The sequence below is a fragment of the Diabrotica undecimpunctata genome, chromosome 5, assembly GCF_040954645.1.
Source record: "Diabrotica undecimpunctata isolate CICGRU chromosome 5, icDiaUnde3, whole genome shotgun sequence".
Taxonomy (NCBI): domain Eukaryota; kingdom Metazoa; phylum Arthropoda; class Insecta; order Coleoptera; family Chrysomelidae; genus Diabrotica; species Diabrotica undecimpunctata.
Genome location: NC_092807.1, coordinates 161,527,254 through 161,554,109, shown reverse-complemented (window position 1 = coordinate 161,554,109; position 26,856 = coordinate 161,527,254). Strand labels below are relative to the sequence as shown.

The 26,856-nt window shown below is 35.9% G+C and overlaps 1 protein-coding gene across 1 annotated transcript in view; it reads right to left on the bottom strand.

Moving 5' to 3' along the window:
* Window positions 1–26,856, bottom strand: part of LOC140442056 (uncharacterized) — a 304,302-nt gene that overhangs the window by 276,960 nt on the left and 486 nt on the right. The window lies entirely within an intron of this gene.

Below are 26,856 nucleotides of genomic sequence, written 5' to 3'. Positions count from 1 at the left end.
TGTAGCCTTTTTCATTGCTGACATAGCCAGATAAAGTGTTGTTTTCAACGAGATAGGACATAAGTCGGGCAAATATAAGTCTCTCAATAATTTAAAAAGTACCGGTAGTAAGGCAATAGGTCTATGTTGCAGACATTCGATTTTTCACCACCCTTATGAAGAGGAATAACAATGGCTGTCTTTAGGCAGTCTGGAAAGGTATCTTTTTTAAAGGAATCATTAATTAGTGCAACCAGGACTTCCAACATATTTTTTGGGAGATTTAAGAAAATTTTTATGGATAGTCCATCAGTACTACGGGAAGATTTGCTTTTGATACTACTGATTATTTGGGTTAGTTCAGATATATCAACTGGTTTTTTAAAGAATGAATTCGAATTCGAGACCTTTTTTTGAATTGGGAAGATAGAAAATAGGATCTTGTTTTGGGAAAATAGTTGATTTTGTTGAGTAATCGGTGCAGAGGCGGACCGGTGGAACATAACGAGCAAGATGAAGAGAGAGATAATTATTTTAATGAAATGTATTCTATTGTTATATTTATTCTATTTTGGTTAGGTTTTTTTGTAGTATCGTTCCTTGTATTACAAGTTAATGCCATTGGTTTTACTTTCTTATACATATATTCACTACCACCACTTTTATTTTTTATATTTTTGTTATTTAGTGAATATCTCTATATATCAAATATTTAATATTTCACAATAAATATGATCTCAAAAGGTTTTATCGTATTTATATTGTTTTTTATACTGTGCACGATTCCAGGCCACAGAATAAACATGATAAAAAGTAACATCTCATAATCTTTGCTTTCAATTCTAAACCAAGATACTGTTTGATCAAAAATACTTGTTTGATTTTGATACAAACGTTTTTTTAAGTTCATTTGTTTGTTTAGAAGGTTTCCGTTTGAATATTTATGTTCTCTATTTCGGGAATATGTAAATATTCGATTTTTTTATAATGGAAGTTGCGGCAAATTCACATTTTGCGTGTCCCTTGAGACAATCTCTACATTTCTTTGTTTTAATACAACACAGTCATAAGGTGTACTAATATTTTTCAATAAAATCCTTTATAAAAAGGTATATAAAAAACCCATTTGGGCTATGTACATTACTAATGGGGCTATTACCCACGAAATATGGGGGTAAAAACCCTTTAAAAATTACTAAATGAAATTTAGTTTACATTATGTCTAGTTTATAATTAAGATGGTAAAGTTACCGTTGGATTGGTAACATGGCGACATATGACTCTACATTAAGTTGCAAGTCCTGAGACGGTATGTCTACGAGGACTTTATTAAAGCAACTGATTGAAATGACAATCTTGACAGGTTATGACGGAAGTTGTGACAGAGCAGCCAGTGTAACTGTATATGTCTATTTAAGACAGAAGCCAACGTTGTTTAAAAATTGTGAAAGTTAAAATAAAAATAAATTATAACAGTATCAACCATCAATGTTATTGTTTTAAATTATGTATGTGAGATGAAATTGTGGTAAGAAAATTATGTGATTATAGTTAGGCAACCAACTATACAGTGTCAAGTGGTGTGATGAAAAGATTCTAATATAAGGCCCTTTATGTTTTAATAACATTTGGTACCTGGAAAATGGAAACTAGACACAGGTGGAAAGTTGGGTTCTTGAAAAAGTATAGGAATTAATATATTTAATATGTGAGAATGTTATTCAATGAATGAAATAAAACTATTGTAATATAATGTTCATGTAAAAATTGACTTATAACTTAATTATATTAGGTCCTGTAAGGCCCTATCTGTTATAAAGCAACACTAGGTACATAGGAAAAATAAAAGATTAAGTTATAAGTTGGTAAGTTGAATGAACTATTGGTCTATATTGACTATAATAGTAAAATGAAATTGTTGTAGGTGGCTCTGTTAAATTTGAGTAAAGAGAATGAAAATCAAGGTGTTTTTGAGAAAATTGTGATAAACGGATAGACTACGGAAGGCTGAGGTCCCCAGAGAACCGAAGCCAAACCCTGAGGGAGTTGTGTAGAGAAGTAATACTAATATAATATAATTTCACTTATTTCCGAATAAAAGTAAATAGAAATTAGCTACATTGGGTGACACTCTTTAGAGTGTAGAAATCAACGAAATCGTAGAAAATCTACAGGGAGTAAAAAAATAAAACGTTTAGGATTTTTGTATTAGAGAAAGAGATATGGGGTTTGTTGATATCTATACTTTCAGGACAGAGAACGGCAAAGAGAGACAGTCTTTGATGTAGAATCAAAACTATAAATTAAAAACAGTAGAGGACAAAGGTCTATAATAGACTTCTTCTTCTTCAAGTGCCATCTCCGCGGCGGAGGTCGGCAATCATCATAGCTATTCGGGCTATAATAGACTATATTCTGTCAAATAGAGAGTTACAACCCTCTCAAATCTTGGATGTAAGAGCACTAACATTAGTAGAAATAGGCAGCGATCATACATTGGTATTGTACAAAATCCGAATAAAAACACATATATGTGATAACAAAACACCAGAATACACCACAAAGATAAAAGTCGAAAGCTAACAGGATGACCACAAGATACCTATTCCAAAAAAGAATAACCGAAAAAAAAAAACAGAAACACATATATCACAGAAAATGATGGAGTCGAAGAAAGCTGGGGAAAAATTAAATCTAATACCTTAGCCTCGGATAAGGAAGGTCTTGGTAAAAGCAATATAAATAAAAATAAATCGTTTTCAAAGCAAAGAACTTCATGGTTTTGTACATCATCATCATTCAATCTTCGCTTATCCACTGCTGGACATAGATCTCCCTCATAATTTTCCATCTATTTCGATCTTGTGCCTCTTGCATCCAATTCCTATGACAACGTTTTAGATCGTCAGTCCAACGTGTTGGTGGATGACCTCTACTTCGGTAGGCATCATCTCTTGGTCGTTATTCCAGTATCCGCTTTGTCCATCTATTATCTGTCATTCGAGCCATGTGACCTGCCCAGTTCCATTTCAGTGTTGCTACTCTCTCTACTGCATCAGCCACTCCTGTTCTTTGTCGTAGCTGGCGATTTGGGATCTTGTCTCGTAGTGAAACGTCCAACATAGCACGCTCCATCGCCCTTTGACACAAACGGATCTTTTGAACTGTTCTCCTTGTCCAGGTCAACGTTTCCGCACCGTAAGTTAACACTGGCAAAACACACAGATTAAACGTTTTTCTTTTAAGGTATATTGGTATATCAGACGATTTGAAAATATGGTTCAGCTTGCCGAAGGCTGCCCAAGTCAGTCTTATACGACGGAGAAGCTCAACGGTTTGGTTATCTTTTCCTATGCGAATCTCATGACCTAGGTATTTATAGGCCATTACCTGGTCTATGGATCTTGTTCCTACGCATATATCTTCGCTGACTACAAGTTTTGTCATCATCTAGGTTTTAGATATATTTATTTTCAATCCCCCTTCTAGTGAGGAAAGGTAGAGCTGATTTAAAAGTTCTTTGGCCTCATCTATCCTATCAGCTATTAGTACAATATCATCTGCAAACCTTAGATGGCTAAGCTTTTCTCAGTTTATGTTTATGCCCTTGTCGGTCAGTTTTGCCCTTTTACATATATATTCCAAAAGCGTAGTGAACAGTTTCGGCGATATGGTGTCCCCCTGGCGTACTCCACGTTGTATCGGGAATTTCTGGGTTTGACGATCACCCACTCTAACACTGGCTGTTGCGTTTTGGTATATATGTTTAATTATATTGATATACCGATAGTCAATTCGGCATTCTGTCAAGGCTTCCAACATTTTTTGTTGATTTACGGTGTCGAATGCCTTTTCATAGTCGACAAATATTAAAGCTAGTGGTTTATTATATTCAGTGCATTTTTCACTGGCGATTAGGTTTTGTACAGAAGGAAAGAAGAAATGTAAAGAAAACAAAAGCTTACCTGAAATACATGTCTACCAAAACACAAGAGGCATACCCTAATTACAAGATCTCTTCTAACAGCTCTTTTTCCTACATAGTTTCCATCTCTACGTCTGACATAACCAAACCATTGCAGGATTTGTTATTGAATCTTTTTTGAGACTATTTGCCTAATCAAGTCATTTCTGAACCTGTCCTTCTAGTTTTACGCAACATATACCGTAACATTTTTATTTCAGCTCCTTCATCTTCTTTATAGACCACACTTTAGCGCCGTACACCATCGCAAGTCTCACCACACTCTTGTATATCTTTCCTTTTAGCTCTTTTTTGATCACAAAATATCCTGCTTATTCGCTTCTAACCAGTCTGTATACTATGGGCAATTTCTCGAGCCAAGGTAATTAAATTCTTTCACTTATCCTAGCTTTTCTTGAAGCAATTCTACGTCCCTATTGAATCCTCTTCCTTCCACATCTTTATTTTTGACCTACTAACCTTTCTAAAGGTTTTCTCCAACACTACAACTTCTTCTCCAACATTTCTTTGTTCTCCTCTACTAGCACGATATCATCAACAAAGAGTATTGACCAAGGAGCTTTCTCCCTTACTTTCTCTGTCAGTAAATCGACAGATTAAGCAAGTAAAGACACAGAGATGAGGCTTGGTAAAATCAACCGTAACTGGAAAACTTTAGGTCAATCCGACAGCACTCCTTACTTTAGTGTACTTTCATCAATAATTTTCAAACGAAGTATTAAATAAAAAAGTATAATTATGCAAAAAAATATCTACAAAATACATTTCTTTAGTAATTAAACAAGTGGGGAAATCTAAGCCATGAATGTAGCCATTGTTATCGGAACAGAATTTAATATCGGATAAATTCAAGGGCTAACAATACACCTTTTTATGCAAAGACTGACGTGAGTGGTATCAGGTAATTAAATCATTATCTGTTAGAGCAGCTAAAGATAAAGGGCAACCCACATGCCCTATAGAAGTGGGATGGTATTACATGAACACACTCGACTGTTAACTAAAATTAGAAAACACGAGTGAGTATATATGCTTAAATGCAGCTGTGTTGATTATCTGAAGATTATTAATGTGGCTTATAAATATTTTATTTAAACAAACTGGTTTAAAAAGTTAAACAGTATTTAAGATGACGTTCATTGCATGTCATTATTGACATTTTAACGACGTTGCAGTATACAGTGGGTATAAATATAATTAATTAAAAAATATAAAAAAAATTAACAAAGGTAGTGGAAAGAGGATGTAGTAGAATACTCAAAATTGACAATAGGTGTTAATAAAATACTAAGTTGCCATAATACCAAATGTAATATCGCAAATGTAAAATAACTATCAATAGTTGTTGCCGTTGAGGTCAATTCTAAAGTCAATCGAAAGCTTTTGAGTTTCTCCGTGTCATCGAATGCCATAGTCTGTGGACTAGTGCGCATCGCTCCGCCTCGAATTTTTCCATTGGCTCTTGACCTGGAAATCCCTATTTATCGCTCGAACGGCACATATAAATATTGGCGATTTTCAGGACAGCCAGAGCAGTCCCTCACGGGCTCTCCGAGAGCTTAGTGCTGTCGGAACTCTGCTTCCTGCATTTATTTTCCATACTCTGAGACTGAGAATTGTTTCAACTTAACTTGGTGTTTTATTTTGACGAAGAAATTGTCATGTAAGAAATATCTTGCCTTTTTCAAGGCAAGACACTGAAGATAAATATTTTCCGAGTGCATAACCCGAAAATGGACTTAAGTAGAGGAGCTCTCGAAAGTATTTTCGAAGCCCTCTACAGAGCACCCGGGGATATCAGAAGTGGTTAGACCCTTAATTGTTCCCCCGAGGTGACATCCGACCTTTATCTTCTTTTGATAGGTACATTTATCGACTGTGTATCATTGCAGTGTTGAAGCTCGAACTGTCAGTTGGTAATTTGTAAAACCGGTGCAGTGGACCGTGAGCGTTTAGATTAATAATAGAATTTTGTGACTAATACAGTTAATAGCACTGTAGAGGAAGAACCTCCAGAAACTCTGGTTTACTCCAAGGGCAAAGGTATACTTTTTTACAATCAATCTGTGATCAAAAATACTAGATGTTTTAGATGGAGAAAAAAAAATTTGAACTTATCCGAACAGCAACTGCAATTTAGAGGAAATCAGAGTCTTATAAATCATATCCTACAACTAGAAAGTCCCTGAGAATGCCCTATACCGTGACAATCTAAACTACGATATATATTATAAGATTAGACCAATAATTGATCACCTCAATGAAGCATTTTCGAATGAAATACCATTGGAACGATATCTGTCCGTCGATGAGCAAATTTGTTCTACCAAAACTACATAAAGCAGTATGTACCAAACAAGCCACATAAATAGGGATTTAATTTTTTTTGCCTTATGCAGTAGCTCTGGATATATGTATCGTATAGAATTATATACAGGATAAGAGAATGATCAAATAACGACACCTGCTTTTAAACCTGACCTCGGAGCAACTAGGAATATGAGTCACAGGCTTTATTTTGACAATTATTACTCTCCTATACCTCTCCTTGTATATCTTTCCAAACAAGGTATTCACAGTTTAGGAACCGTAAGAAGGAATAGAATTCCAAATTGTAAGCTTCCGGATAAAAACGCTATTAAAAGTAAAGAAACAGGAACTAGTGTAGAGTTTTATGGTACTTGCGATGGTGTGGAAATAAGTAGCTCAGTGTGGAGAAGAAAGTGAGGAGGCGCTACAAATAAAGAAGAGAAAAGGTTATGCCAGTACAGGATGTTTAAATGGATGGAATTCACCATTGGCCTGTATGGTCCTAAAAACAAATAAGATGCAAATTTCTACAGTGGCTACACACATGTGTTGTGCGAAAAGTGTGGTGTGGCACTTTGCTTCACTAAAACGAAGAACTGTTTAAAAAATTTCATTTTTCCTAAATATTGTTTTAAGTATATCCTTATTTACATAATGTTGTTCATAAACAACACTTATATTTTTCCAAAACAAAAAAAAATAGTTGTTCAGAATTTTTTTTATTATTTTTTCCCGTAAAAATAACGAAAATCCAGTCTGCAAACGTTTTTGTAACGAAAAATAAACAATCATGCGTGAATGGTTAAGACATGTCTGTGATATTAATTGACAGTCATCATTATAGTTTCACAACAGATTGAAAGTAGTCGGAGAACACCAGAAGGGAAAAAACAGGTGACATATTGTGTTGATAATAACAAAATAATTCATTATCTCTTATTGGTTTTAATAAATCTTCATTATTGATTTAATGATAAGGGAAAATATAAAAATATAAATGTACATTATACGTATTTATTAATGTCTTTTAATAGTCTTAACCGTCATCAAAGTAAAAATTTTATAAAATTACAAAACTGATGTAAATCATCAATTTTGTACGCGAATTCTGAACCTTTATAAAAGTTTTGTTCGCGTCTGTAATCCATCAATAAAGTATTTTCGAGTACCCTCCATTGAATTGGAATCTGTTTACACCACTCTGTATTCTTTCCTTAGCAGTCATTCAAAACTCTTTACGAGGATGTACGCTTTTAATTAGTTCTTTTTTATGTTAAAAAATCTTAAAAACAAAATTAAACTTTTAAGGGATCCAGGGAATTCTAGAAAGCTGATTATAAATTACAAATAACTTTTTACGGTTATACAGGAACACAAAAACAAAACAAAATATGTATATAGATTGAAGGCAACCGTAAATACGTTTTTCCGTCTTCATCAGTACGTTGCAGTCATGTTATTATAGGAGCATGTTAACTTGAGAAAGGATCATCACAGGAGCAATGCAATCAATTTGTTTTTTTTTTAACTCCTTTTATTTATTGTAATCTGTAAGTGACAAAGTGGAAGCTACACCCAATGGTAAGTACCCTTTATCTATATTTAGTTTACATTTTTTGATTTTTATACAAACAATTATTAACAATTTAAACAAATTTCTAGAGGATCCAGTCTTTTTAGTCTTCTAAGTAGTGGTAGCTTCAGGAGGTCTTTGGCGAGTATATTTGGATGAGACGATAGCCTCTTAAAGTAGTTTTTACACTGAGTGGCAGTTGCTTCATGATGATCATGATGAATAACATCGCTTGACACATACCATGGGGCATTGTAGACATCACGAAAGAATCTTTGTAGTCTTTGCAAATTTGTTTTACCGGCAGTTCCCAAGATTTGAATCCCGTATATCCATACCGGTCTTCATATTGTCTTATAGAGATGTTTGTTTTGGATACTTAAACCTGACTTCCGATTCATAAACCAGTACATTTTTTTGTAAAGCATGCCCACTTGCAGTCGTTTGTCGACTATCGGAATGCTGGCTACCACTAATGGCCCTATTTCTGTAGACAGATGATTGCTATTAACGAAGAAAAAGCTCATTAATAAAGTGTTCCATAACATCATCGCAAAATACAAAAGTCACAATTGGTTGATTAGAAGAACACTTTTAGGAGCAAAGAATAAGGAGGTGTAGATGACTTTAACTTAAATTTAAGATATCTTATCATAATTCAAAATAAAACCGTTAGATCACTGCATATTATCAAATTTATTAACAAATACGTGTGCTTGGCTAGATGGTCTGCACTGCACAACTTACAACTAATTCCATAGGATTTAAATATGGAGCACGGGGAGGCTACGGCAAAACATTAAGGTTAGCTTCTTGGAGAAAGTCCATAGTTTGACGAGCAATATGGGGACGCGCGTTGTTTTGTTGAAAAAGGACGACCGTCAAGATATGGCAGTACAGTGGTTTGTAAGATGTCATCAACATAACGCGCAGCTGTCGATGTATTGCCTAGTGTCAACACAAGTGGTGATCAGCTACTATAGGCAATAGCTCCCCAAAACATTATTCCAATTGTCCTGTGTACATGGCTTTCAACAGCAAACCCGATATCTCGTCGCTCTCCACGGCGACGTCTTACTATCCTACGACAATCATGCATTTCTAAACAGAAATCGTGATTCATCGCTAAATGCCACATTACGCCATTCTGCCATCCCATGCTGCCATTCTCTGCACCAATTCAAACTTTGATGACAGTGGTTAGCAGTCAAAGGAAGCACTAGTCGTAGGCGGAAAGAAACCAGTCCAAAGGATCGAATGCGATGGTATAGTGTACGCTTACTAACAAGTCTACCTTCTACTCCAAACTATTGGTCAGCAATTTGACGCGTAGTAGCAAAACGGTCTCGCAGAGCCAGTAATCTAAAGCGCCCATCTTGACGCTCTGTGGTACTCCTCGGTTGACCAGCTGGTCTTCTTTGTGTTCCTCTACCTTCGTTTGTCTACACACGACAGACACGCATAATTGCATTCTCGGGGTCCGAAGTATTCGACAGAATATTGTTGTGAATTTATTAATTGTTATGTCTTTAATTTATAATGTCTTTACTAATTTATTATCTTGTTCCTACTTTAATTTATTAAAAGGCACGATAATTTATATAAGTTTATTTATCACCACATATACAATAATTTATTAGTAGGCGAGCGTAACAATAGTATCACGAGCGCGAATCTTCTTTATTAACTGTCCCTTCCAAATAAAGTTCCGTTATTATATACCAGTGCCGTTATCTCGAATCGTCTAAAACCTTCGATGGCGAAACGGTAAAAGCAAACTGGATTTCCCTCGCATCGCTTCTGGAAGGTCGCTCAGGTAAATCGAGGCCTCTCGTAAACTCTACAACATATTAGATTAAAAACATGTTTTAAAGGTTAAAACTATGACTCATATTTTTACGTAACATTGCCCCCCTCTCAAAAGATGGTTCCTCCTGGAACCTTGTTGGGACTAGAACTGGAACGGTATGCTGGTATCGGCAACTGGACCCTCTTTTACAACTTCCAGTTGTATAAAAATGACAAGGGACGGTTTTCTCTCCGCACCAGTAACTATGCGGATTGCAACAGACTAACACCTGGACTTCGGTGTCTTTAAAGATCTCCTCCACCATATTTCGGATAACCCTCCAATCTAATTGGCGGCACTCCAACTTTGGCATGGCTAACTTTTGCACGTCGGACTCTAGTACGTGCCCTCTCAATTGAAGTAAGGCTTCCCATACATCTCGGTAGGTAGGTTGGTCACGGGCAGTGTCTTTTGTTACCAGGTAGAAAAGGTAACGTGATGCATCTTGGAGTTTCAAGGTTTTACCGGGAGCTGGCACTTGGCATTGAAGTTCTGCAACTCGACCAAACTTCCTTCGAAAGACGGATGCCAACCCTGGTGCGTCTTTGATACTGGCCGGGATGGTAAGGGCCAGCGAGTAGTCATCGGGGAGCTCGAGTAGATCTTGCTTTTCTTCAGTGGTAACACCATGTCTCGCTTTACCGGTACCTCCATAGGCACCCATGAATTCCTCAAACGTGAGGTCAAACACATCTTGGACTTGGTTTACTTCCACTTCTTCATCTACGTCGTGGTCACCTTCGAAAGATGCCAACCGGTTATGGTGTACTATCATCGGCTTTCCCCTCGGAATCTTGCTTATTCGGTAGATGACATCGTTGATCTTCTCCATGATGAGGTATGGACCTTCCCAAAACTGCTGCAATTTGGGAGAACAACCTTTTCGCTTCTTGGGATTATACAGCCATACTTTGTCGTTCTTCTTAAAGCAACCCTTTTCGGCTTGTGTATCGTACCGTTTCTTCATTCGGTCGCTAGCGATCTGAAGGTGGGAACGGACCAACTCATGTACATCGTCCATTCTTCTTCGTAATTCGATCACATAATCTTCACCTGCTACATCTTCTCCAGGTCGACACCCAAATTCTAGATCACAAGGTAGTCGCATTTCGCGTCCGAATAGGACTCTGGCTGGTGTCTGGCCCGTTGATTCGTTAACAGCAGATCTGTAGGCCATTGTGAAGAACGGAAGGTATTGGTCCCAGTCTCGCTGATGATCGGACACCATCTTTGTCAAATACTTGCCAACTGTCCTATTCATTCGTTCTACCATACCATCCGATTGCGGATGATACGCGGTAGTTCTTGTTTTCTTCATGCCTAGTCTATCACATATTCCTTGGAATAGATCACTTTCGAAGTTCCTGCCTTGGTCACTATGGATCTCCAAAGGCACTCCAAATCGGCTGATATATTCTTGGATCAACTTATCTGCAACGGTGGCGGCCTTCTGGTCTGGAAGTGCGTAAATCTCGACCCACTTAGTGAAGTAATCCATTACTACCAACATGTACTTGCCCCCATTTTCACTTTCTGGAAATGGCCCTGCAATGTCCAAAGCTATTCTTTCAAACGGGCTTCCAACATTATATTGTCTCATAGGAGCTCTCCTTTTCCGGTGAGGCCCGTTACTCGTAGCACAAATAGTACATTTCTTACACCAGTCTTTTACGTCGTCGGAACTGTTCATCCAATAAAACCGTTCCCGAATTCGCTGAAGGGTTTTCCTTACACCAAAATGCCCTCCCGATGGACTGTCGTGTAACTGACGAAGTACTTCGGCTATTCTGCTCTTTGGGATCACCAACTGTCTTCTCTTCTCTGAACCGTCATCATTTTCCAGGACTCGTTTAAGCAAGCCATCTTCGATGATAAATGAGTCCCACTGGGCCCAATACGTCTTAACTACTGAGCATAGGTTTGATATTTCCTGCCAAGGTGGTCGACGGTTTTCCTCTTTCCATTTTCGGATTTTCTGTATAACTGGATCTCTCTCTTGTTCTTCCCTTATCTTAGTAGGCGTCCAGTCGTCGTTGACAATCGTCGTTCTTAGCACTGCTGCTTCCTTGGATTCCGTTTTGTTGCAGTGGGGACACTCTGCTGGGCATGGCCGTCTGGAAAGAGAATCAGCGTTTCTGTGGCTAACTCCGGCTCGGTGCTCAATCTTAAAATCGTATTCTTGGAGTCGTTCGATCCACCTGGCTATCTGACCCTCTGGATTCTTAAACTGCATCAACCACTTAAGGGCGGCATGGTCGGTTCGGATTAAAAACTTCCTTCCATAGAGGTATTGATAGAAGTGCTCTACTGATTTCACTACTGCCAGAAGTTCTCTTCTCGTGACGCAATAATTCCGCTCAGGTTTTGAAAGAACTTTACTAAAATATCCGAGGACTCGTTCCTGTCCTCCTTGAATCTGAGACAGCACTCCTCCAATTCCCACATTACTTGCATCTGTATCTAAGATGAACTCTCCTTCTGGCAGTGGATACCCTAAAATTGGTGCTGTTATTAAATGCTTTTTCAACGTTTCAAAGGCATTTTGGCAGTCTATATCCCAGCGGTATTCTCTTGCTTCCTCTGTAAGTCGCGTTAATGGCTTAGCGATATCTGCAAACTTCTTAATAAACCTCCGGTAGTAAGTACATAGTCCAAGAAAACTTCTCACTTGATGTTTGTCAGTTGGTTTTGGCCATTCCTTAATGGAATCGATTTTTCCCTTATCCACGGCCACTCCTTCTTTACTGACTATATGACCCAGATAATTGACTTTACCTTGAAATAGCTGGCACTTCTTGGGGTTTAGCATCAATTGGGCAGCTTTAAGTCGATTAAAAACGTTTTCTAAATTCCCCAAATGATCTTCGAATGTCTCCCCCAAGACGATTATGTCATCTAAATAAACCAGGCATGTTTTCCAAGATAACCCTCTCAACACATTTTCCATAAGCCTCTCAAATGTCGCAGGAGCATTACAAAGACCAAATGGCATAACGTTGAATTGCCACAATCCAGATCCTGTGGTGAAGGCTGTCTTTTCTTTATCGACTGGGTCCATTTCTACCTGCCAGTATCCAGACTTCAAATCTAAAGTAGAAAACAATTTACTTCCAGCCAATGTGTCCAATGTGTCATCGATCCGAGGCAGAGGATAACTATCTTTCTTGGTAATGTTGTTCAGCAAACGGTAATCCACACAGAACCTCGTCGTTCCGTCTTTCTTCTTAACCAGGACCACCGGAGAGACCCATGGACTCGTAGAAGGTTCTATCACCCCGTCTTTCTTCATTTCCTGAACAATCGTTTCAGCTTCCTCTCTCTTCGCCTGTGGTAATCGTCGAGCTGTTTGACGAATTGGCTTAGCATTACCAGTATCAATTTTATGCTTAACAACGGTAGTTCTTCCCGTCTTTCCTCCTTTCGGTACGAAAATATCACGATACTGCCGAAGAAATTCCCTTAATTTCCTTTTCTCCATCTGATTTAGAGACTGTCCTGCAACTGCAACCATTTGGTCGAATTTGTCGTTGGAATTATCAGATGTTGTCGCCTGACGAATTATGGATGTCACAGGTACACAAGTTCCTACTTTTGTCTCTTTCTTTATGGTCACTGGGTAGTCGTTGACATTGATAAGTCTCACAGGAATTTCTTTAGCCGAAGTCACCAATTCCTTTCCAATTATGATTCCACGGCCAACCTCATCGTCGTGGTTCCAAGGCTCCATCATAACAGGTCTCCCTTCGTCTACAATTCCCTGTAGTCGCGCTACTATGATCGTTTCGCTTCTCGCAGGCACGACTGTATCTTCTGTAATGGCTGCTTGCACAGTGTTGTCATTATGTGGATGGAGAAATACCTCCTCGTTGCCAACTTTGATTACCTTATTCTTAAAATCCAATTGGAATCCATGCATATTCATTACGTCCATTCCTAATATAACATCCTCTTCGATGTCAGCAACTATAACAGTATGGACAAACTTTTCTGCCCCAATTCCCAATTGTACCTGGATTTCTCCATGAATGTTGGCATTTTCACCTGTAGCGGTCCGAAGTCGCAACCTCGTTGGTAACAGTTTCTTTCGGCTGTTTATAACTGTCGGGCGTATAATGGTTCTGGTCGCTCCGGTATCCACCAACAACGTATGCTTTTTACCATTTATGTCTCCATCTACATATACACTATCTTCACGACATTTCAAAGAAGCTATTAGTATGAGAGGGTCTTTGGAAGAGTTCCGGGTCGAAGCTGCCTCCCTAAGGTTGACTCGTTCTGGTTTTCCTGATGGTGAGTTTCTTGATTTTATGGTCTTCTTTTTCTTGCATGTCATGCTTTTCATCAAATTAAAGAGCTGGTCAAGTTTATCTTCGTCTCCTTCCTCTTTTACAGTCCTAACTTTACTGTACCCGCCAGAGGCCTGCGTAGCTGACTCGTATTCGAGGGCGGCGGATAAGACATCAACCAGCGTTTTGTGACGAGCTAATCGCAGTGTTCTCTGCATTTCATGATCACGAAGACCATCAATAAACGTTTGAACGGCCAACTTTTCCATCATGTCTTCGGGAGCTGTTGGATAAGCATATCGTACTAATCTGGCAATATCTACTTCATATTCTTGAAGAGCCTCATCTTTCTTCTGTCTACGATTTTTAAGCTGCGACTGATATACATGCTCCAAATGTTCGTGGCCATATCGCATATTTAACCTCTTCTTCAGTTGTTCGAAATCATCGGTCTCCTCTACGGCTATGGTCTGAAGCACATCTAAGGCATCTCCTCGAAGAGCGATAGTCAGGTTTACAGCCTTTTCTTTTTCAGACCATCCATTCGCTCTTGCAGCTGATTCGAACTGTTTCATGTAGTTGTTCCATGACGATTTTCCGTCGAAAGTTGGGACTTTGACATGCACAGAACTTCCACTTCCTTCAAATTTCGGCCGTGTTTCCAACTTACATTTCGTCTCGTCTTCTTTTATCTCTGCTGTAATTGGATTGTTTCCTCTCTCTGCTGTCCCTGTTTCCTCCAGCTTCTTTTCCATCTCTTTCATCTTTTCTTCGAAGGCCGACATATCGGCAGCAACTTGGTTTTTTAACGAAGATATTCTATCGTCGAGGGCAGACATCTCAGAAGTGACTTTAGAGATTTCCGAAGAGATGTTAGCAGAAACTTTGCTTTCCAGGGACGAAATCTCGTTAGAAACTTTGTTTTCTAATGACGCGATGTCACCAGAAACTTTGGCTACATCAGAAGAAACTTTCGAAATATCGTCAGAAACTTTGTTCTCTAATGATGCGATGTCACCAGAAACTTTCGAAATCGACGAGAGGACAGCATCTTCAAATATATAAGTCTCTGGATCTAGTCCTTCTTCTAGCAAAGCGTTCTTTAGTCGTTGGACTAACTCAGCCTTTTTTCCGGTAGAAGCTAATTCTCTGTCTTCAAGATGTCTTCTTAAATTAGTCACTGTCAGCTCATAAATCGTAGCCATTTTCACAATTTATTTTACGTATTCACTTGTATTATTATTATAAGTCTAATTTATGTTCGATCTCACTCTGACACCATTTGTTGTGAATTTATTAATTGTTATGTCTTTAATTTATAATGTCTTTACTAATTTATTATCTTGTTCCTACTTTAATTTATTAAAAGGTACGATAATTTATATAAGTTTATTTATCACCACATATACAATAATTTATTAGTAGGCGAGCGTAACAATAGTATCACGAGCGCGAATCTTCTTTATTAACTGTCCCTTCCAAATAAAGTTCCGTTATTATATACCAGTTCCGTTATCTCGAATCGTCTAAAACCTTCGATGGCGAAACGGTAAAAGCAAACTGGATTTCCCTCGCATCGCTTCTGGAAGGTCGCTCAGGTAAATCGAGGCCTCTCGTAAACTCTACAACATATTAGATTAAAAACATGTTTTAAAGGTTAAAACTATGACTCATATTTTTACGTAACAATATAGTTTATCATAGCTCTTTGTCCTCTAGTGTTTTCAAAATCAACCAATCCGCCAATAAACAAGCAGAATTGCTTCTAAATATTAAGAGTACGAACAATAAGTAGAAGAAGATAAATAGCTTCTTGTAAATCGATATTTTAACAAAGAAATTCTAATTTTAAAATGACTATATATGACTAAATGTTAAATGAGTTAAATGAATGAGGGATAGTTAAAAAATAAATTACGAAGCTTCCTCTAATAGATTATTGCTACAATAATTCCTGGTAATACAAAATAATGTCTGAAAACCCAATCAAGTGTCAAATCGGTAAAAGCGAACTCGCCACGAATATTCTTGGAGTTTCCTAAATGTCAGACCGAGAAATATTATAAACTGAAATAATATGAAAGAAGCTTTCGTTCCCAGATCGATAAAGCCGTTAGGCACCTCCGGCACATAATTTTGTTTCGTACCTATATTTAAATACAAACCTGTTGGAATTGGGTTGTGATGATAAAGAAAACACAGTGTTAAATAAAAAACTCACTACTCTATTTTTTCACTAAAACGATTACTATTTTTAAATAGAGTTCTATAATAATACAAGACTGTATGAAAAAATAATAAAAAACAAAATTGAAAAAGAGATGACAGATGTTGAAGAACAGAATGGCTTTCGTGCAGGCAGATCCTGTATGGACAGTATATTCTCTCTAAAGCAAGTTATCGAGAAAAGATTAGCCCACAACCTTTCAACTCATATAGTCTTTATAGATCTGACAAAGGCATACGATAGTGTACCACTTTCAATGCTTTGGGTAGTAATGGAAAAACAAGGAATAAGCAAAAAAAATATACAAGCAGTACAACAGCTCTACAAAAATATGACGGCAAACATTAAAACTGGAAATAAATTAACTAGAGAAATTCCTATTAGTAAGGGCCTAAAGCAAGGCTGCTGCATATCACCTACACTCTTCAAAATATATCTAAATGAGGCACTCTCAGTGTGGAGAAGAAAGTGCTGCAATATGGGCATCCCAATCGGAGATGATAGATTGTACACGATACACTTCGCTGACGACCAAGCCATTCTAGCTGAAGACGAGAGTGATGTAGGCTACATGCTTAGAAAACTGGAAGATGAGTATACCAAATGGGGCCTCACAATTAATATACAAAAAGCTGAGTACTTAGTTGTAGGAGAAAAACCAGAAAGCCTACAAATCGAAATGGGAACTATAAAACCAACAGACACTTTCAAATACTTGGGAGTCCAAATAACATCAAAAGCAGGAAGTAGCGAAGAAATACACTCCAGGATTGCCCAAGCAAGATCAGCCACCAAACAGCTACACGGACTATTATGGAATAAAAAAATAACAAAAGAAAATAAAAAAAGAATCTATAAAACAATAATAGAAAGTATTGGGCTGTACGGCGCCGAACTCTGGGAAATAAACAAAAGAAACAAATTAAAAATTAAGGCCATGGAAATGAACTACTGGAGACGATGTTACCAGCTCACTGGATTTGATAGGGTGAGAAACGAAGATATTAGGAGAGAAATGGAAATCGATCTAGACATAATAGACACAATCGAAGCCAAAAGACTTAACTGGTATGGACACCTTCAGAGAATGCCTGAAAATAGATGGCCAAAAAAAATAGAAGAATGGACTCCGCCAACTAGAAGAAAACGAGGAAGACCAAGACGATCCTGGAGAGACGATGTCGACGATGCAATGACCGCCAGAGATTTAACAACTGAAGATTGCTTCGACAGAAAACGCTGGAAATTAGGATGCGAGAAGCGGCGCCAGCTGTAGAAGACTCGCTTGTTATAATATATATATATATATATATATATATATATATATATATATATATATATATATATATATATAGACTCAAAAGCTGGTCGGTAAAGAGAAGTGGTCGGTAAAGAGAAGTGGCCGTTTAAGAGAGAACATATCATATATCGTAAATCTTAATATTCTATAATTTTTTTTATTAACATCAATACAAGTGAAATTAGAATTTACTTTGTAATAAATTTTTTTTTACAAAACAAATAAAAATAATGTAGCAAAATGTAGTCAACAAGCTAAAAAAGCTTATGCAGAACGGCCAATAAATGCTAAAAAAAACAAAAATATGCCAAAAAACTTGGATAGATGGAGATATGTAAATAAGCTCTGTGGAAAAACAGCTTCAAAAACAAACATATAACTGATAAAAACACAAAATAGTGAAATACTAACTAATAAAAGAGACATGAATTTGTAGACTACTATACCTATTTGGGAAAACGATATGCAGAAATGATTCCTGAGCCAACTAAATTTCAAGAAAATATATTGAAAATAAATAATACTATTTACCTATTTCCACGATTGAAAATGATGTTAAAGAAATAATAAAATCTTTAAAAAATAAAAAGTCACCAGGACGTGATAATATTAGATCTAAAACTTTAAAAGTAATAACCAAAGGGATTTCAAAACCCATACATAATAAATACATGTTTTGATTAAGGCATTTTTCCAGATATTTTAAGAACCGCAACTCTTAAATACCTATTCAAATATATTGTCGAAATTATAGGCCTATCAACATAGGAAAATATTAGAAAAAATATTTAACATACGACTTACAAATTTTGAAAAAAAATCTATATACTATCTGAATGTCAGTATGGATATCAAGAAGTCAAATCCTCTGAAGATGCAATCTGTGCTCTATCAGCTAACGTCTACAAAGCTCTTGATAATGCAAGACTAGCTCTTTGTATATTTGTGGATTTATTAAAGAAATGTGACACTGTTACACGTAAAATATTGCTAACTAAACTTATTTATTTATTTATTTATCGTGTGGCATACAATAAGAACACATATTTAAAAATCAATATAAAACGTTACATGGAGTATTACAAACAAACATCTAATGTATTATTAATATATCTAGTATATAGTATATAACATTCAGGAACTCATCGAAAACTCCAGGGAATCGCCTTCGGGGGCATTCTTCAACAATGTGACGGACGGTTTGTCGTTGCGCACCACAGTCACAACCAGGAGTAAGGGCTTTCCCCATCTTAAGCAGCTCCATTGTGGCTCTCTTCGACAAACATGCTCCTTTTAAAAAGATTAAAGTAACTAAAAATTATAATCCTTGGCTAACAGATAATGTGAAACTTCTTATGTCACTAAGAGATCGGACTAAAAAAAAGTGGCAGAAAACTAAGGAGGTAGCTCACCTTACCTACTACAAAATGATTAGAAATTATACAACATTAGCATGTGAGAATGAAAAAAAAGCTTTCTTTCAACACAAACTTCATGTGGGTGGGATAAAAAATACTTGGAAAAATTTACAACTCATTAATATTGGTAAGACAGAACACACAATTCCAGAAACATTAAAAGGACCCTATGAGATTAATCAGTACTACACATCATGCATCCCACATCTAACAATCAATCAAAATACAATTGACAATTATTTAAATACTGTACCTAATCGCGAACAATTTACCTTTACTCCAGTATCTTGTGATCTAGTGCAAAAATTGTTATATACTATTAAATCTAATGCTCTAGGTTCAGACGGTTTAAACTTAAAAATGTTGCTTCAATGTTGCCCATTAATTATTCCTTATATAACGCATATAATGAATTGTTGCCTCTCGAGTAACTGTTTTCCAGATGAATGGAAAAAAGCATTAATTAGACCCATACCTAAATGTAACAATCCAACCGAATATAAGGATCTTAGACCTATTAGTATTCTGCCTACTTTATCAAAAGTGTTAGAACGCATTATGCAAATGCAGCTTGGTGATTATATTTCTAACAATAATATCTTAACTGATTTTCAGTCCGGGTTTAGGCCATTTTACAACTGTGAAACAGCACTCCTTAAAATAACTGATGACATTTTGAGATAAAGAGATGTGGGTAAAATTACCATTTTGGTTTTGATCGATTTCTCTAAGGCATTCTAATGTGCGAAAATCTGGTACTATCAAAATTTAACTATGTAGATGTTGTGTATGGGCCTTGTATTAGTTCAGATGATAGGAAAAGAATTCAGGTGGTTCAAAATTCGTGTCTTCGTCTGATCTGTGGTGTAAGAAGACACCAGCCTATTTCTCACAAAATAAAACATGTAAAATGGTTGAACATGGAAAAGAGAAGATTTCTACATGCTGCTTGTCTTTTCCACAAAATTATCAAAAATTCTCTACAGAACTGACATACATAATGTTAATACAAGATATAAAAATACAATTACAGCTCCGCCACATCGTACAGAACAATTCAAAAATTCATTTACATATCAAATATCAAAAGTATATAATGGATTAGCTAAAGAATTAAAATTAAAATCGATTATATCTTTTAAGAAATCTCTTAAATCTAAATTGCTAAGTGAGTAACACATGTGCAACTATTTGATGACCTGTTATGAAGTATGTATAAACTGTGTGATAGTTTTTGGACAATATTTAAATGTTAAATGTTTCTATTGGTTATGGTTTTTAATTGATTGTTACATAACATGCAAAAAAAATATATTATATATTTTTTTTATTCTCTCTTGCTTAAGATGAAAAGCAGAGGTACTGATTTCTTGAAATCAGCACCAACTGATCTTTGGCATTTTTTCTTTCTTATTGTATTATATGCATATATAAATTATATATTTTGTATATTGTATGAATTTGAAGAAAAAATAAAGACCTTTATTATTATTATTATTATTATTATTATCTATATAAGCTGTCAGCACACCTACCGCTGCTTCCACTAGTAGAACACATAAAGCCAGCGAAAGAAAAACACACCACTTAAACAAAACAAACCACGTTCTGAAGAGGTGAAAAACCTAAAATAGGACATCAAAACACCAGATAAAGAAATCCATCCCAGAAAACGAACAACGATACAATGAGTCGTACCGCTGCTTGTTCTTATTCTGTTTAGCGTTGTCCATGTATTGCGGGTCAATTCAAAGCCTGGCGGTTTCTGATCGATATAAGTCATTTGGTGTGCTTCCTGTGGTGAGTCACTCTCTCATTGTCGTCTCCAAACGTTGATAAAGTTTAAATGTTTCTGATGTAAGGAGTTGGCTCTTAGCAATGGAAGATATCTGGAGCGCAGTCTGTTTATTTCGATATTAAGCTTATCATGGTGGATTGGTAGTTGATGGTTAGCCTCGATTTTTCGATATTCTCTGAGAATAGAATGACTTCTTCGCAGATTCGGCGGTGGAATGTAACTCAGAATGGGAAGCTAATAGTTCGGTGTGGGTCTAATTGTACCTGAGATCATTCGCATTGTCTGGTTTAATTAGGTGTCAATAATCTTCGTGTGTTTTCTATTAAGCCATACCGGGGAAGCATATTCAGCCACCGAGTATACAAGCCCGAGAGCGGATGATCTGAGTACGGAGGCTGAGGACCCCCCTGCATAACTTTTGGACTACATTATTTATCATTTTCAGTTTTGCTGCCGTTCTTTGTAAATGTTCTTTAAAATTTAATGTTCTGTTCAGAGTCACTCCAAGATATTTTGGTGTTGAGTTATGAGTGAGCAGTCTGTTTTTAAAGTGAACGGAGAGTTTTTTGTTGGCTTGGGCATTATTCAGGTGGAAACAGCACACTTCGGTTTTCGTTGCATTGGGCCGTAGCCTCGGCAACCTAGCCAAATTTCAGCGAAGTTGTCCGAGATAGGTCAGACGTATTAACGAACTACGGCAATAAAGCATGGAGTAAAAGTAAAATATTGCATCAGAGACAGTAACGAGTGTTAATAACAATTATAATTTTAAGTCTATGTTTATGTTTATGTCTAATCCAGTCCAGTGCTGCATCTGTGGCATGAAAGAAGTCCATGATATTACCAGATTACTCAGATCAGATTATTAGGAAATGTTTCATCACAATGTGCTTAATAGTTTGGAGAGATTTTCCGCACTCACCTGATTATGTCTATAATTGAGTATCAAAAATGTAGATACTAAATTCCAAGAAATAATGATGTGAATTGTGAGTTACTTTTGGTCTTCCAGTGACGTACAAAAATTTGTTTTGTAAGAGTAAGAGGTATAATTTTTATAAATGATTATATGTACTACTATTCTATCTATAAAATAAACGCTATGGAAATGAAATACCTAAGAAGGATGGCTGGAAAGACCAGAACGGATAGAAATGAAAAAATTCGACAATAAATAAATATATAAAACAAAATTTAAGAAAAACAAGAATAAAGAAAAAAGGAAGACCAAAGAAAATATTCTTCTTCCCCTTCATCTTTTTATTTATATATTTGTAGATCTTTGTTTTTTATGGTGATGATCTTGCTATAAACATTGTAAAAAATAGGAACAATAATTCATCTAGTAAACTTTGCTGATGACACAAATATACATATTAATTTTAGGATCGTCTTTGAATAACCTTTTAGATATCGCCAATGATATTTTGGAGGAGGCTCAGATGTGGTTCAATATGAACAGACTTAAAGTAAATAAGGAGAAAACAAATTATATGATTTTCAAAACTAAAATGAACAGCAGTATCATACCAAGTGTAGTGTTCAGCTACAAGAGAACGATGTATTTTTAGCAAATAATACCAAATTTCTGGTTATACAATATACATATCCAGAATTTAGACTTTGAAATGCAGGTTGGTAAATTAGGTGTTAAGATAACATCAGTTTAATTGTAAGTTTAAACATAATTTTCTGGTAGGAAGCACCAAAGCTGAACAAGTTTTTATTATTCAGAAAAAAATGGTTAGGATAATGCTTGGTGTGAAATTTAGAGATTCCTGCAAAGAAAAATTCAAAGAATTAGGTGTAATGACTGAACCTGGAACATATATTTATGAGTGCCAGGTACTTATCTACAAAAATAGACATATATTTGAAGTAAACAGCATCAAGCATAACTTTACTACAATTAGCCACAGTATCAACTACAATACGCCTGCGCATAGACTTTCTATCACAGAGAGGTTTCCTATGTATGCATGTATAAAATTTTATAATAAATTGCCGGATGTGATTAAAATGGAAAACAATTGTAACAGCTTTAAGCAATATGTAAGCGATCTTATAATAGATCTGGAACCAAATTCGCTCAATGAATATTTAATGAGATAGATATAGGTTGGATATACATAATTGAAGAGTGTCCAAGCTAAGTGATCTAAGTGCCAAAACATAAAATTTTGTTTTTATTCAATCAATCAATATGATCTATGTTCCTATGCCAATGTCCCCCTATGAGATCTACGTGCTAACTTCACTCTAGTGATTGCAAACGAAGCCCAAAGATGGAGCCGCCTGTAAGTACGAGATCATGTGCTGTGCTAATTGATCTAAGTGCCATTTGCAGGTTGACGTATTGTCGTTAGAATCGATTGATGCATTTGTGTTTTAAAGTAAATACAATGGATTCTAGTGCGTTTGATGATAAAAAGAAAACAATATCGTCAAGAAAAAAACAGAGTGAAGCTAGATTGAGTGGAAAACCCTACATTACACAAAAGTGTAAGCTGCAAAAACTTGGAAAGGCCATTCCAAAAAATGAGGTTAGTAGGTACGAGTTTTTTAAGGGATATTTCGCTTGAAATTTGTGAATAGCTACCTAAAACTTTTTTTATTGCTACTTTGGCTTTGTTGATATGATATATTATCATGAGATTTTTCTATTTTAGATCACGTGCAAATGTAAATTCAGCTGTAGAGACGTGGTTGATATAAAAATTAAGCTTTTCGACTTGTATCATGGCCTTGACTTCAACGAGCAAGGCAGCTATCTCATGGGATTATTGCAAGTTTTACCAATCCAACGTCGCCGCAATGGTAGTTCTGGTGATTTATCAGAAAGTAGACGACAGAGTACCGTAGCTTTTTTTGTTCCAGATGAGGAAGGTAATGTGCAAAGAGTTTGTAAAAAAACGTTTTTGGAAATATTTGCTATAAGTCCGCAAAAGATTACTACGCTTGTTAGGCGTAAAAAGGAGGGACATACAACCTTTGAGGATAAACGTGGAGGTGTTAGAAAATTTAAGGATACTCTTCATGACAGACAGATGGTAAATAATCACATCAATAGCTTCCCGAGGGACGAGAGCCACTACAGTCGTTCAAAAAGTGAAAAGGAATATCTCAGTCCAGACCTCAATGTTAATAAGCTATACAACTCTTTTAAAATAAAACATCCTGACAGCACCACAACATACAAATTCTATAGGAAAGTTTTTATGAAGGATTTTCCGAATCTTTCTTTTAGAAAACCTAGAGTTGACACCTGTAAGACTTGTGATTTACTTTTTTTAAGAGGCAAGGACAAAGACCTTAGTATATCCAGAAAAGCTAAAAATGAGTTGGAATTACATCATAGAAAAACAGATAAAGCTCTTAATGTTTTTCAAGAAGATAGTACGAGCAGTACTCTTCCAGGTAGCGATACCTGTACCATTACCATGGATCTACAAAAAGTATTTTCGCTTCCCAAATTGACGCATAGTAGTATGTATTACAGCCGCCAATTGTTATGCTACAATTTTGGAATACACATGCAAGATACTGCAGATGGGATAATGTGCATCTGACATGAAGGACAATCGGGTCGTGGTGGGAACCAAATGGCATCATGTCTTTTACAAGCCTTGAATACAGGAGAGCTTTCAACTTATAAGCGAAAACTATGTATATGGAGCGACAACTGTGCAGGTCAACTGAAAAACCGAATGTTTATCTTCTTATACATTTTTTTAGTAACTAATGGACGTTTTGATACCATTGATCATAAATTTTTAGTTTCCGGTCATAGCTTTTCTTCTTCAGATAGAGATTTTGCTCTTATAGAGAAACAAGCAAAATGTTCCAAGCTTCAAACAGTAAACGATTTAAAAACTGTAATTGCTGCTGCTAGACCTTCTAGACCCTACAGACTTTCAGATATGGGAGAATGTACTTTCTTAGATTTCGATAAAATATCATCAGAATGTATAGATACATCTAAACTTGGTATTACTCAAGCATCGTGGTTACGTGTGACGAAAGAAGAGCCGGGAACAGTGTGGTACAAGAAAAATTTTAGTGACTTAATTGGATGGGAGAAGTGTCGTGTATTGAAAAAAGGTGTAACTGTCCAAAAGTTAAAGTCGACAGAGCTCTTGGGTTTTTTTGGTGTTCAGCAAATAAACGAAAGTAAGAAAAAGGCCTTCGCGCCATGCTAGAATTCATTAACCACGAAAATAGAGCATTTTTCACCTCTATTTTAGATATTTAGTCAAATATTATTCCTGTGGACTTGGATCATTTCCATTTTTTCTTCATTTATTGAGTATTACTAAGCTTGTTTAGTATATTAACACCGAAAATTTGTTATACGTTATTTAGGTACTTGTTAATGAAGCGGAATTTCCATAAACTATTATATATTTGTTTTATTTTTTTGGTTAATAAAGTTTTTTTTGATTTCTGGCAATTGTTAATTTTGGTACTTAGATTACTTAGCTCGGCCACTCTTCAATTGTATGTTTTTATTACTTTTTTATCTTTCTTTCATCGGCCGATGCCTACTGATCGGCATCGGCCGATATAAGAAAGATACAGAAGGGAATGCAGATTAACAACAATAGCATATACACTTTGTCATATGCAGATGATCAACTAGTGATAGCACAAGACTACAAAGATATTGAGTATATGACTCGAAAATTAATCGAGGAGTATAAAAAATGGGGACTTGAAATCAATATCCAAAAACCGAGTATATGTGTATCGGCGGGAAACAACAGGACCTCATATTGGAACATGGAGAAGTTATCAAACATTGCAACACATATAAATATTTAGATATGATCATCACAAAAGAAGACAACGTAGACGACACAATTGAGGAGAAAAACAACCAAGCAAGAAGAGCAATTACCCTTCTTAATAGTATCCTTTGGGATCAATCAATCTCTAATAATAACAAGCACAAGATATATAATACAATCATTAAAAGTATAATTACCTACAGTAGTGAAGTGTACTACTGTAGGTAATTATACTTTTATAAGTAATTATACTTACAAATAAAGGAAAGATACAAGAGAAAACTTGAGGCAACGGAAATGGATTTCTGGAGACGTTCAGCTGGAAAATCTGGACTAGAAAGAGTAACGAACGACCGAATAAGAGACATTATAAAAGTAAAACATACAGTAGTAGACGATATTGGTACCCAACAACTCAGATGGTACGGTCATGTACAGAGAATGTCTCAAGAACGTCTCCCAAAACAAGTCTTAATGTGGACCCCTCACGGTAGAAAAAAAAGAGGAAGACCCCGTTTTAGTTGGAGAGAAGGCATCAATAGAGAAATGAAAGACAGAGACATAGAAGCAGACTTATGGATGAATCGAGAGGAGTGGCAACTGGGTATCGGAAGACGTAGGAGAACGTTTTAAACCGATATATATATATATATATATATATATATATATATATATATATATATATATATATATATATATATATATATATATATTTTTTCTTTGCTTTTGTATCTCTTGTACTATTTTTTATCCTGTTTATAAGTACTTTTAATGTATATTTATATTACTTTTTTGTATTTTTTGCATTGACACTTTTCACTTTAATTGGAATCATTTAAATTGTGTTTTTATTTGTCACCCAATTCTTGTGAAAAAAGATATTTCTATTCGATTCTATTTAGACATGACCATGTCTGTTTTTCAATCTGCCTCGTTTTCATCGTTTTCGTGGTCTTCCTACTGATCGTCTTCATATTGAGGAACCGTCTCTTGCCGTCTTTATTACTATATTTGTTGTCATTCGGCTTATATGATCATTCCACTCTACTCTTATATTTTTTACCCAATTCTTAATGTTCTTCACCTTACATCTTCGTCGTATATCTGTACGTCTAGCTCTGTCCCATAGTGTTTACCATCACTTTTTTAAGTGTTTTCATCTCTGCTGTTTCTAACATCCTTTTTGTTTGTGTTTTTGTCGTACATTATATTATTATTTTGCCTTATAATAAACATATTCTATTATACACTCAAAAACAACGGAAACAAAGATTATTAAAAATTATGAGTAAAAAGGTAATGTCAAAAGAATCAAAATAAAAACAATAACAGATGCAATAAATA